This window comes from Aulostomus chinensis, chromosome 2, assembly GCF_037954235.1.
Source record: "Aulostomus chinensis isolate RoL2024-O1b breed Wild chromosome 2, RoL_Achi_v1.0, whole genome shotgun sequence".
Lineage (NCBI taxonomy): Eukaryota > Metazoa > Chordata > Actinopteri > Syngnathiformes > Aulostomidae > Aulostomus > Aulostomus chinensis.
The window spans coordinates 12,316,915-12,332,005 of NC_141321.1; positions in this window are offsets into that span (position 1 = coordinate 12,316,915).

Sequence of the window (15,091 nt, forward strand, 5' to 3'; positions counted from 1 at the left end):
ACTCTGTGTGTTGTCCTGTGTTCATACACACCCCTGGCTCTGTAAATGAAAAACAAACAAAGGGGCTCCGACGCAGCCACACAACACTGTTCCAGCCAATCAGCTGCAGGAGATGTTTGTGCTGCTCCTGTTGGTCGCACATTTCCTCACCTCAAAAACTGATGAACATTTCACGTGACATGACACGTCTTCACATTACTCCACCAGATGGTGGCAGCAGCGGTCGTGGATGGAACAGCTTTTTGAACCATCAAAACCATATGGCAGATATGACACAGATGTCCACTGGGACTAAAGGATGAAAAGATTTTGGAAGTCAAAGGTCAAGGTTACCGGTACAGTTCTCAGGGGCATGCAGCCCAAATGTGGTATTTCAAGATTTTTTTTTTTTTGTTACTCATGTTAGACTGATTAAATCTGTCCATCCATCCATTCTCTACCAGTTATCCTATTAAGGGTCATGGGGTGGGGGGGTGGAGCCTATCCCAGCAGCCTTCAGGTGAGAGGCGGGGTTCACCCTGAACAGGTCACCAGTCCATCACAGGACCAACACATAGAGACAGACAACCATTCACACTCACAGTCACACCTACGGTCAATTTAGAGTATCAATCAGCCTCGTCCCCTCTTGATGTCTTTGGACTGTGGGAGGAAGCTGGAGTACCAGAGAGAACCCACACAGGAACAGGGAGAACATGGAGACTCACACAGAAAGATCCTATGATGGAGCCGGGACTGGAACCAGGAACCTTCTTGCTGTGAGGGGACAGTGCTGACCACTGCACCACCGTGCCACCCCCAGCATTATCTTCTCTAATTAAAAGGACCACTGCACCACCGTGCCACCTCAGACTGATTTACCCCCCCCCCAAAAAAAAGTTTTATTTTAAGAGAGTGCCATCTTAATTGTTTTGTGTTGAATGAATTATATTTTTCTTTAGTATAACACCACAGAAATATGGATTATAATGAGTTAAACAGGCAAAAGGAAAAATACACTGTGGACCAAGTCATGAATGACAAGATAAAATTTTTCTCACAACTCTTCAAATGTAAAGTAACACAGCAGGAGCTGGATCTTTATTTAATGAAGCCGTCCGTGCCAAAATTAGATCAACAACAAAGAGACACACTTGTAAAGGTAAAAAAACAACAACAACAACAACAGATGAACAAAGAAAACCCATAGCTTGTAGGCTGCTGACTCCCTCCCCCACCCCCTCCCTGCAGGAGACCGGCTGTTGTACCTGGAGGAGTCAGAGGACTTTCACTGCACCATCATGAATATGGATATTTACAGATTCCTGACAAGTGCAGAGGATTTGTTTCTGCTCTCACTCCCAGGCTGGTTTTGCAGTGAGTTGTCAGCGCTGTGGTTCCTCAAAAATGATTTCTTTCTTGCTTCATTTCCCTCTCCGTTCTGTCTTTCATCACCAGTCACTGAGCAGGAACATCTCTCATGAACTTCCCTCTTTTTCCATTTCTGCTGTTGCACATCGTTAGTGATTTACACTGCCATTAACACACTGCTTACAAAGCACATAAATGCACTAAGAACACATTAGAAAGACAAAATGAAAATGTTGCTTATTCTATTGTCTCAAGTATTTTTCCAGTAGAAAATGCATTGCCTTGTTTGTGCTTCTACTTTTTGAATTCAAACTCCTGAATTCATCATTTGTCATAGGTTGTCATTAGAGTTCCAGTTGACTGATTGTTCTCACGTCAGAGAAAAGTCAAAAGTTACTGTTTATTAGCCAAACAGGCTGAGGTGTATTTGTTTTGAAGACAGATGCCATTTTTAAAGATGACTGCCATTAAAAATATTATTTTTCACCATAAAATAACACAACTGTCTGATTTCAATGATGTTTGATTGGCTACACGGAAACAGAATTAATAATCCTGAAAAAGGCTTCCTTCTATCGAACATGGCTTATATAACGAACCTGCAGGCGTGCAGTAGTTTGGCGTAGAAGAGCTGGAGCTGGTCAGCCACATCTTCTCAGTGGACACTCGTCCTCACTACTGACTCTCACCTGGAGCTGCTGGAGCAGCCACACCCCGGTGGACCTGATGTAGATGCAAAGACAAACACAAACAAAGCAAAGACACACAGGACAAGTTCCGACGCTGCTATGTGGACGCTGAAGTTTAAGTGTGCAAGGGCAAACGGGGACAGCTTGTCTTTTTTCACCTCTCAGGTAGGAAAAAAAAGAGTCTGTTGATATTGTGTATCAGAACACCTGAGACTCACGTCTGCCTGCTCTGAACACTGTAGTTCATAGTGTGTGTGGGAGCCCGTATCAGCCACACCGCTGCACTACGTGTGACTCTCGCCAATTCTAGCGGGGATTTCAATGGCTGTTGGTCAATTATAAATAAATCCTCTCATCTCTAACAATACCTGGTTCAGTAGACTTCATCATACACACCTCTCTGGGGCCCGAATCAAGCCTACGAAATCAGGCGTCGTAGCCACCTGTCCATCTTTTATTGACAGCATTACACGAATTCCTCTGTAACTGTGTACTGATATCAACTGGGAGGGGTTCAGAAGGATGTCTGACTTTAGCCTTTCACATCTCACCTGTGGTGGGAAGTGCAGGAACACAGCAGCAACCTGTGCAGGAACGATGTAATCACTGAAAAAAATTACAAATTAATGGGAAATTATCATAATATTTTCTTACTGTTACATTTTCAGAAAAATCTTTTGTTGGTTTGGGATGATTGAGTTCCATACCTGACAAATCTAACGAGGTCATACTAATAAAAATCCCAAACTGCAATTAAAATACCCAAAGTCCTTCTCATTGTTCTTTTTTCCATTTGCAAATGTATTTGTTCTGTGTGTTAACTCAAACTGTACCCAGCATCTGTGCAGCTTTATCCTGTTCTTGGACCCTTCTGTTGCATTGACTCTAAAATATTATCATCATTACAAAGACTTTGTTTTGATGATATTTGCATCCATTAATCAGATTCACTGTTGAATCAGAGAAATGTGAAGATCCAGGTGCCAAATGTGTCAAAACTGCCTCCGGAGAGTAAAAGTACGTTTACGCTGGGAAACAGATCGGAGGGGTGTCCTGACATGCTGATGTGTGTCGGCTTGAGAGATTCCTGTCCCAATCCTGGTCGGCGTCCTTTAATGTATTCTATTCTGTCCCATTCAATCCCACACTTCCATTTACAGCAGCAGACGATATGAAATATTCATTCATCTAGAACACTGCAGCAATCTGACTTTCACAAACAAGTTTCACTATTTCATTCAAGATCTCAAAGGTTGTGAAAGAGCAGATACTTGTTAAAAAGAAAAGACTCGTACCGGTTCAACTTCTATTGATTCAAAATTGGCTCTGAAAGTTAGTTGGAGTACTCAGGAATTTCCGCTTAAATGAATTAAAATAAAAGCTTTCTATGGTCGATTATACCAGTGGATTATAACAGTAAAAAAAAAAAAAAAAAGTTCATATTGATTATGAGTTTTTTATTGAATGTGTTTGGTAAAAAAAAAGATCAAAAAGAAAAGTTAAACACTGTCTTATTTTAGAAATTCAGTAAAAATCTTATCAAAAGTATTTGTACACTGTCACCTCCCGACAGCAGTCAACATCAAATTACTTACCTTTAAGATTAAATCCTTACTTTTATAGACACACAGTGAATTCCTGTTTGTCATTTTCCATGTTGAATATGTCAAGACGAGGATGGATGGAATATTTCACAACCGTGTTCCCTTTTGTTCTTTAGGTGGTTCTACTAACACATTTTATATGGATCTGTATCTTCTAGGAGCAACAGCTTGTTTTATGTCATATTTCACGGCCTTCGTCATGATTCAGTGCGATTAAAAGTATTGATTTTTGTAACTACCCCATCTCCTCACCCCTTACCCTCTTTAGCGTCGTCCTCCTCTCTACCCTAAAATGTCATCTGTTTAGCTGGAAATCACACTGATGGGAATAAATGAGTAAACAATCAACAAAAGCGATGAGTATAAACTGTGGTTTTGGAGCAGGTTGGATATGTGCTGACTGATGACGCTGTCACTGACACCAAACAACTGCGCTTGCATTGAAGCTGACCAGAACGGCCTGGCTGTCCAAGATAAAGGCTGCCGACTGCAAAGACTGTCAGAAATATTGAAAGCGCAAGTGAAACTGCACATGAAAGGAAGCGGAAAGTTTCAGCGATTCCTTCTGGCGCTGGAGAGCAGCGACATAACACGAGGATGTCAGGAAATAAATCTCCTTGTAATCTGTTCTCTACTATCCGTGCTTTTGCACAAAGAATTTCTCACCATAGTTCCCACATCAAAACACGATATGATAACATACAGCAGCATATTAAAACTTTGAGCATAATTTTATATCTGGCACAGCCATATTTCTATTGTGTGTTCATTCTTTAACTATGAATGACAAAGTCCGTACACAGTTTTTCATTCTCTATGCCTTTTCTATTCTGGTTACTGCTCACAGGAGTCACTCCTGAGGCGAGGCGGGTTCACACAGAGTTAATCTAGCAGGGTGCAACTTTACCCCTTTATATGAAAAAAGACCTTTCTGGTGAAATATGAAGCACAGCTCTCAGGAGCAGCGGGGGTTGGCATTTCCTTGGACATCTGGCTAAAAGTTAATTGAAGCTGCATTTACACTATATCAGCTGAATGAGCTCAGCTAATCTAATCGGTTCGTATTCTTCAGACTTTAATTGTTATGAAGGTAACTGTGGCTGAGATGATTCATCAGGAAGTGGATGAAACATAAATCTGATGTCTGAAGTCAGCTGACGTGTGCATAGTGTCAGTAACCAACATGTGTAATAAAGTAGTCTGTCTGTCTGTCTGTGTCTCTGTCCATGACCAGTATTCTTCTCCTGCATGAAGATAAGAAACTTTTAAAATGCCAAGTTTTAGAAATGAAGTCTCACCTTTGTAAATGAACAGATTCTAGTGATTCGGGACAAAGAATCATGACTATTTAAGAGGGACGCAGCCCTCTCTAGGGGCCCTGGTATTTACGATGTAAGTGCTGGGGGCAGACATGAAAACGGAACATATCAAGTCTGAGGCCGCACACAGAAAGAAGCAAAACCACAGAAGAAGAATCAACGCTGCGGGGGTGACTGCAGCGGCGGCAGCAGCAGGAGGTGTGATTGTGTGGGTTTTATCTGCACAAAGAAAAAGAGGTGAGGGATAAGGTTTTTTTTTTTTTTTGGAGGAATATGTAGAAAAAGGCTCAATCTGAACAGACTGAGCTCCAGTTCTCAAGATTTCTCCTCATGAGTGTCTAGTTGTCTAGTTTCTGTACTATCTATTACTATCTATTACTTATAAACTGAATAAATGTGAATATGAAGCTACAGAAAAAGGTACAGTAAAAAGATGTGCTGTGGGAATTTCAAAATAAAGGTGCAGGTATAAGATGGCAGAGCAAAATATGGATCAATATTCAGACTTTGAGCTCGTTACATTGTATTGTTGGTCAGGTAATCAATATATTGACAAAAAACAATGTCTCATGACAGAGTTTTTTTGAATCCATCCATCCATTGTCTACTGCTTATCCTGTTAAGGGTCAGGGGGGGTGGAGCCTATCCCAGCAGCCTTCAAGCGAGAGGCGGGGTTCACCCTGGACAGGTCACCAGTTCATCACAGGACCAACACATAGAGACAGACAACCATTCACACTCACAGTCACACCTACGGTCAATTTAGAGTATCAATCAGCCTCGTCCTCTCTTGATGTCTTTGGACTGTGGGAGGAAGCTGGAGTACCAGAGAGAACCCACACAGGAACAGGGAGAACATGGAGACTCACACAGAAAGATCCTGTGATGGAGCCGGGACTGGAACCAGGAACCTTCTTGCTGGGAGGCTACAGTGCTGACCACTGCACCACTGCGGCGCCCTAGTTTTTTATGTGGAATTTCAATTCAGAGACGTTTAGGTTTGAATATTATAATAATATTCTGTTGAGGAGTGTAAGACATTGTTTCCTGCATGATGCGTCCTGTGCGGCTTCTCCCACTGACTAACAATGCAGCCAAAGGCCAGTAAATGTCAAGTGCTGCGGTCTGACTCCCCCTCCTCTTTTTTCCCTCAGATCCTCTTCCCCTGCAGCGAACCTCTGAGGGTTTCACGCTGACTCCCGTCATGCACCGATCACACCGTATCCAGCTAGCACTGCTCTGCCGGGGTGTAAAGCATGCAGTGATTAAACACAATTATTCATGTGACACCCAGCGGAACAAAACTCTACACAGCATCAACACACTGGTCCAAGATCTTTTTCCTTGTTCATGGACATGAAGACTAGAGACATTTGGGCTCAATGTGCTGCTAATTAATATTCTTTCAAATGTCAGGAGGCACAATAACAAAATATTCTCTGAATAAGCAAGAGGTCAGTGGACATTGTGAATGACTGTTTTTCTTTCTCTTATATTTGTTACTGCACGAAGCAATATGAGGAAAATAACAAATTCCTGCGTGTGATCATTAAACTTACCCTGACAACCAAAACTGTTCCTTCCCCCCTGGGTAAGATGAGTAGTCATGCTCCAAAAAATAAACACATACAAGGGCAGCAGCCTTGTGCGTCCTCATGGGTCAGAACCATTTGACTTGGTAAATTTGAAAAAAAAAGAAAGAAGAAATGAAAAAGGAAAGGAAAATGCCACATGCACTTGAAAAAGTGAAATGACTGTTTGGCTGTTTAGTGGAGATTGCAGACTAACACACACACACACACACATATATATATATATATACATACAGTATATATATATATATATACACACATACATACATTATATATATATATATATATATATATATATATATATATATATATATATATATACATACATACAGTATATATATATATATATATACACACATACATACATTATATATATATATATATATATATATATATATATATATACATACATACATTATATATATATATACATACATACAGTATATATATATATATATATATACACACACACACACACACAATGTAAAGAAAGAGCCACACTGGATGCAGCTCAAGTCTATATTTGAACCAGGTTACCGAGGACCATTATTACCGACGGCCAGGTGGATGAAACCTTGCTTCATGAAAGCGTCAGTGTCGCTGCCCCTCGTGACCCTTAATGGATAAGAGGTATAGAATGGATGGATGCCTTAAGACAGCACTGCCCTTTCAATGATTCATCCTCAACACAACAAATCAAAACAACAAAATGACGAGGTAAGACAAAAACATGAATAATGTTAGTTAAATTAACCTTCAACACTAATGAACATTTTCCCATTTGATGCTGTTTACATACGTTGTTTTCATTTTTATGGGATGACATGAATGAGAATTAGTGACTGTTTAAGCATTCTGCCACCTATGTGGGTTGAACAGAACTTAAGTATTAGATTATATGAAATTCTTGTGCTATTTTTTCAGGTCACATTAGCCCACTTTTTCTTGTTGTGTTTAGTGTTCTGCTTGAAAGCTGCAAAGAGTTGGTTCCCTATAGGTCGGCCTCCTGGGTCTCTGCAGCGGCGCTCCTCACACCGTCTTCCCTCTGACTCCCACTGGGTAGCAGATTGTCTATAAACCGGGTCACAGCATTTGGCAGCAACGTGAAGCTCGTGCAGGGGAGGTGGCCCTAGATTGTGGTGGCTGTGCGTGGGCAGATTCCACTGTGGATGCCAGTCATAGTGGCATAGATGGGTTGTTTAGATGAGTGGGGCGATGATGAGGTTGAATATGATGAAAACTATCTCAGAAGAAGGAATCCGAGCATTAGAAGTCTGTTTCTCCAGTGGAGTGCCTTACTCATTTGGATTCAGCTCTCTGCTGAGCACAAATAGACTCAAATGTACTACTTTTCAAATTTATTTAAACTCCCTCTACAATTTGTATCCTTAACTCCACCATATAATTGAAATTAACTCAGGGAAATTGATGCCACCCTTTTCATAATGGAAAGCATAAATTCTTCCCCAGGCTTCCTTTGCATGAGATCCAAATTTCAAGACCGGCATCTGGAATTTGCATTGCAACCCCCATCTATCCGGGGTTAATTGACTCTTAGAATCCATTTCCACTCCTCGCATTTCTCTGTTGCCTGAGCCATATCAATATCACGTCATTATTCCGGCAAACAAAACAGTTGTTCGGAACATAACAGACCACATAATCATTTCTCAACCCTGGCTGCTGGTCTAGACTACAGTGTACACTGAGGTGCTGTCAGTTTCCAGCCGCTGTTCTCCATCTGCTCACATAGATAGTGCAGTCAATTTCATTTGTGCTGCACTCTTGTTCTGCTCCGCCTGTGTTAGCAGTACAAGAAGCAAAGACGAGAGCAGGATGTTGGAAACAAAAGCCCAAGGGAGTTTTACCCGTCAGCCCCGGCTAACCCACTCAACAAATAATTAACTACACGCGTCAAATATAACAGTAAAGCACAGGCGCAGGGTGGATATTCTGACAGTGCGCTAATCTTTTGGCAAACAGAAATTGTCAGAGGAACATGAAAAGGAAAAGAAATCAGCCAGCCATTGAAGAAGTGTTGCCACAGGAACATTTCTAAGTCACCATAACATTTAGAATCTGCAAGGCATCTTGTGTTCCTTACTCAAGATCCTCGGCGCCGCTCCTGGGATACTGGTTCTTTTAATTAAACTCGTTGGAGGAATGCAGCAGGCTACGGGTGGCGATGTTGGCCAAACATACGCTATGACCCTGGACCGGAGCGTCCTATTTCCCCCTCAGGCCTGGCTGTTATCTTTCAGGTACATCCATCTCTCCCTGGGTGCACGTGTGTGTGAGGTTTTGACAGCAGAGTTTGATGTGCAGTCAGTGTGGTTCTACTTCTACGGCCCATTGTCTTCCATCAGGCGCTACTGGATGTTATCAGCCTCAGCCAGCCTCAGCCTTCAACAATGCTTCATTACCTGTGTGTGTGTGTGTGTGTGTGTGTGAGAGAGAGTGTGTGTGTGTGTATGTGCATGTATTCTCATCCAAACAATGCTCCATTACACGTCTCTCTAAGGGCTCCCTTAACATTTCTTCCTGTCTCATTACCCAGTGAGAGTCATGTTATCTGTTCCAGATGAGCAGACCTTTACTGTCTCACTCACACACACACACACACACACACACACACACACACACACACACACGTTAGTGGCACAAGCTTAAAAACAGGAGCTTGTCTTGATTAATTACTCAGTGTCTGATCACTGTGTGTGTAACACCAAACATACTTCACATCTACTCTGTGTTGTCTTTCCAAGAATCTGATGTGCCAGTTTTGCCTGATCTATAAGTGAAAACAGAGTTGATGTAGGGAGCAGGAGTCTGAATAGTTTGCAACTAAACAAAATCAGTAAACAGAAGCATATTTAAAATATGCAACTTGAAATAAAGTGGGTTTTACTGTCCTTATTTTACTTTCAAATGTCAAAACAGAAGAGAATCAAGTTTCTACCTAAATGTTAATTTTCCCCAAATATCTCCTTAATCACTGAGCGAAAAGCAAATGTCAGGAACACAGCGCTATTGAGCTTTCCCGACAGTGTACTCTCTGTTTGAAAAACTCAAAGCAACACATATATGAATGTCCACAACCAAACAATGGGCCTAAATGCAAAAATGCAGCGTGTGCAGAGGTGGAAACCTGCAGGCATGTGGGTGGTGCAGGGTGTTCTGAGCGGGAATTCAGGAAGCGCAGTTATCAACGAGTGTGGAGGTGGGACTATTTAGAGAGAGCCAGGCTGGTTCTCCTAAAAATGATGATGAGCTGAGGGCAGTGGACTGGTCCTAACTCCTTTAGTGGTGAGGTTTCAAAATGTTCAGTCGCCACAACCATATAAAGTAAATACATGCGCTTGTGTTAAGCTGTTGAATTTTTGGATGCGGCAGAACACACAAGCAGCTGAGTGGAAGAGAAGAGTAGAGGACATACAAACAAGTGTCCCTGGGTTTGACAGTGTCGTCGCCAGTTTGTCACTGGAATCATCACTGCATGACACGCATTCACAGGACTACACAATTAAATAGCTGCTGCGAAAAACAGCTGCGTGCAGGTGACCAGCCCACCGTGGAACAAATAATTTGCTCAAATCTGACCCTGCTGTTGCACTGGACCTGGAGTCGGAGAGGACAGTGGACAGTCGCCTCACTGCTGAGCCGGGTCCTGCTGCAGCTCCTCTGTCTGCTGGCAGGAGAAGTGATGTGCAGCAGGGTCAGTGTGCAACATGCTGCTCACCGTCTGGTTCCTAAAGGCTGTACAGTTGCCTGCTGGCCTCAGAGTTGAGGGGACAGCATGTTGTACACTGCTGCTATAAAATCCCTGGTTTTCTAAAGGGAGTTTGACCTTGAGGAATGACAATGTCACGAGGAAGTCTGCAGAACTGAGCTGATTTTTTTTTTCACGTGAGGTTCTCTGACGTCATGGTTTTTAATCTCTGATAAACAAATGTCAAGTCCCCTGCAATGAAGCAATAGGTTCTTTCCACATCAGCTGATCTCTGCAGATCTCTGGCCCTCCCAATTAGAACTGTGACCTAATTCAGCCAAAAAGTATATTTTGCCTCTACAAGTTCTTATTCCCTTCGTCACGAGCATGTGAAGGCTGTGAGGTGGTCCAAATGAACGAGCTAGCTGGTCCCGCTCAGCGCTGCTATGAACAGAGCGACTGAGTGTTTTTTCCCTCAAATCAAAGCATTTGTGGACTATTGAGCAAATGGCTGGACAAAGAAGATGTGGATTAATTCAGACGATGCCCTTAAGAACATGTAAACTGTTGTTTTTGGGCAGTTTTGCTGTTATTTGTAGTTGGCAGCTACAGGCTGAATATACCGGGCCGGCTCTTTCTGCTTCCTGGAGTCACAAAGTAGTGATGCAGAGGTGAAGAAAACATCTTTGAGAGATCATGACACCTATTTGTGAGTACCCGGAGGGCGAAATACACTTTTTAGTTGAATTGTCACTTTAATGTTATTATTTACACCTGTGTTTTCCCTTGCGGATTTCAAACTCTTCTTCTGAGGCTGTGACTGAGACGGTCACTGAGTCGTGTTGAGTCATTTTGAAAGAGCAGCATCCAATAGATGAAAGTGCAACAGCCACAACTGCTCCCATAGCACAACCCGATCCCTCAGCTAGACTGCAGGAGTAGGGAGTCATCAGGAGTAGGTGGTTTGCAGTGATGCAGTTTGGTTGGGTTTCTTGGAGCGCCTTGTCACTTGTTTTTACAAAAGATATTAACCACGTCACACCTGAACAAACAGACTAGAGGAGCGAAAACACGTTCAGAGTTCCGAAGTCAGGCCGTCAAACCTGTAAGGAGAGGTCGCTGGTTGCTTTGTTCTCATCCAAATATTTAAAGTCAATCAGCGTGAACCCAGATGAATGTGATGACAGGGCCAGGCCCTGCAGTCCATCACGTCTAACAAGAATCTGTCAGCTTATCACGCAACATCTATTGATCATCTGAAGCTGCCCCAGTTTCTCTCCCAGGCCCAGATTGAGGATTTCACAGCAGGGTAGATGTATGAATCACGGTAACACAGGAGCTGGTAGGAGGTATAATTAGATGTAATTATTCAACGTTATGCAATCATTTCCTTTCAAGATCTGTGTGTCATGCTGGTGTAACATAATCCTAATGTTTCCCTGTGACACTGCATTTACATAATTTGGAATATTTAACTTAAGCTTCCAACTGAAATATGAACTTGGCATGCAGACATTTACAGGCGTTTTAGTAGGTTATCACATTAAACTGTTTTTGTTTGTGAAGTGAAAAATAGATTAACTGTTATTTTACTGTTAGAACGTCTCATAAAGCATCCTCGTAGGGGACAAGAGCACCGAGCGTCGGAACAGCTGACCGTAAAAACATGATTTTTTAATGAAGGCCAGCTGCCTAGTTGGCATTTTATCCCTAGTCTCATACACAGTGATAAACAAGCACTTTAGAGACCATCACATCTGCTGACACCTCCTGACTCACAAGGTCTTCTGAAAAATTAATTCAGGTCTGGTGTATTCTCTAAACCTGCTCGGCACCTGTGGATGTGCGTTAGCCTGGGCTGTATGCCCTCCTCAATTTAAATCAGTTTGCCTAATTGATAAATGCTATAACTTAATAAGTTGTGACAGAAAATGAATGGTGCTGGTCAGAGCGGGTGTTTGAAGGTCACGGCGTAGGATGATGGTTGATGGATTAATTGCTTTTTACTGGGCTGGAGTATTTTAGCCAGCCTCAGCACTCTGACACCATCCAGATGGCCATTGCTGGCACGTGAGTCAGGATCCACGCTGGATGGATCCAGGGTCTAGACAGATTCTCTGTGGCACAGACAGAAGCCTGGGTAGTGTCAAGTTGTTATTTAGAACATCTTTATCTGATGATTACAAGGGCTGTTTGTTATGGTGATGCAAGTCTGTCTACTTTATTGACTTTTCCCAGGACTGGCAACACATTTAAATATATTTTCTCAGAGAACTGCATTAAATGCAACAGACTGAAATGTTACAGCTGACCCCACAGACGTGGCTAAGATTGGAACACACTCGCCGACTCCCCCAATCCTAACAGCAAACAAGCATGAAAGTGAGACAGCGAGCAGCTCATGGTATGAAATCACAAGCGTACTGGTGCCGAAGCTAGGTTATGCAGGCTAACGCTGGGTGCAGCAGATATGGTGGGAGAGGTAATGACCGCAGACTGATGTCAGGAGGAGTCCGTTCCCCTCACACTCCGCCAACGAGCCGCGACTAGTACAGACTCAGAAAGACTCGGTGTGATCGTGAATCCTGTAGAAAAGTCAGCTCGTGTATTCCAGCTTGAAATAGTTAGTCTGCTTTAATACGCTCGCTCAGCTCCACATATACAGTTTGTGTATCTACTCATGACGTACATCTAATCATCCATCATGGCTGGGAGGATTATTATACAGCTGATAGACATAGTGGATGCTACCTTTTCAAGATAGATGGTTGATAAAGGTGAGGATACTGGTTTTTAATTAATCAATGGATGGATACCAATGACTCAGGAGAATTTGTCCATGTGTTAACCACATAGCACCACACAGTATGTACCTGCTAGTTGTTAGAGTAACCCCTGGTTGACTACCAGGCTCCTCTGCTCCACAGGACTATAGAGTCACATGGCTCGTGACATCATCACATTGGATGCATGATTCTGCGGCGATAAAAATAAAAAACTTTTTTTCAGTCAATTGTTGTACTCCGCAGATTATAAGCCTGGCTAACACTTGCTGTGAGTTAGTTTCAGTGCAATCTGAGAGACAAGCCAGTAAAATAAGGTTGTAAGATATTATAGCTATTATGACCCGGGTGCCAAACATCTGCCAAAAAATATCTTGTCCATGACAGAGGGAAAAAAAACACATATTGTAAAAACTAATAATAAAGAAACAGAAAATGTCTTGAAGAAATGTTCCGACTTCCTTGAGTGTTTCAGTCTGATAAGTCACACGCTGCCCTCAGGTAGTCTGGGTTGTTAGATCTGTCCGTCTCTTTTCTCCCTCTCATCCATCCTTTCAGGAGCTCTATAAAAAATGAACACCTGGGGATGCTGACCTGCTCGCTCTTATTTAAAACACATCATTTCATTTATACCTTTACAATCAGACCGCCCCTTTAGATCTGAATCTACAGCTCCGGGGAGAGGAACCTTCTAAAAAGTGGAGAGAGACCACATTGATTAGTACAGCAGACTGCCAACATCGATGCGTTCACTGCCTGTAACGACACTAACGAGCAATTAGCAGAAAGCAATATTCTTCTTGTTGTTTTCGCCTGTTCTTCAAATTTCACAGTTGCCTGAGCATGCAGGTCATTCCTGTTTGTAAATGCCATCGATTCTTTCATTACTGTGGTTCTCATATTTAAAAAAAAATGCATGGATTAGCAGCAGGGGGGCAGCAGGTCATACTGATACATTCTAGTATACAAACACACACACAACATGACGCTGGGTTAAATAAACACTTAACTGCTCCGTCTGACCGCAGGTCAATAGCAGCAGTGCAGACGGCCTTGTCACTGGCTCAGCTGCACTTTTTAATTATACAGCCATTGATTAGTCAAGATGTCGATAAGGCATTTAAGCAGCTTAATCCTTGTTGTATTAACATGAGCAATGTGGACATAGTTAATGTATTAATTCTCAGCCTGAGGTGGAGGCACTGTTTGTTGCCTCTTGCATTTCAATCTGGTTGACCCGGGTTTGCAGAAATGCCAATAGAAAGGGGAGATCAATTTGAGCACTGTTGGTGGGAGGGGGAGGCGAAAGTGTGTGTGTGTGTGTGTATGTGTGTGTGGGGGGGCAGTAATGAAGTAAATTCAGTTAAATAGAGCTGATTGAAAGAACAATTTTTCAATTCGGTGCTTTTAAGTCACTCCATTCATAAACAGACGCGAGCTGCATCTGTGCATTTGTACAGTAGATGAGAGCTTCTGCGGTGGGAATGACTCCATCTCCCTGGAGGGGACCTCCATGGCTCCAGCCCATGAATGGTAAGCACCTCAGTGTGGAGCCTCCCTCGGCCAAGGGATGGACAGGGAGCACAGGGCCGCCACTCACCGTGACCAGGGCCGTCAGAGCGAAGAGAACAGAGCACTTGCTCTACAGCTGACTGACAGCAGGTTAATTGACTGAGCCCTGCACGGTGCTGCTCACCAGAGCTTCCCCTCCCCAGGAGGTGTCTCTATTCTCCATGTAAGATAAAGACATTCATACGGTTCTTTGGCAAGCAGATGCTCGTGGAAATGCTCTGGGAATGATGACATAATAGTTCCTGTATAATGTTAAAACCATGTAGTCTCTGGTGTTTGAGTATTAAAATTAATCAGTGAAATCTGTTGTTTATCTCTCTTCTGAGGGATGTAACAGACTGCAGATGTGTTATCTGGCATATCGTATTGAAATACACATCATATTTTTCACTTAAGTTGAAACAAATGGTAGAATATTTCCCTCTCAGATGTTGGGGGACTATAAATATGGAATCTTAATGGAGGATATTCCT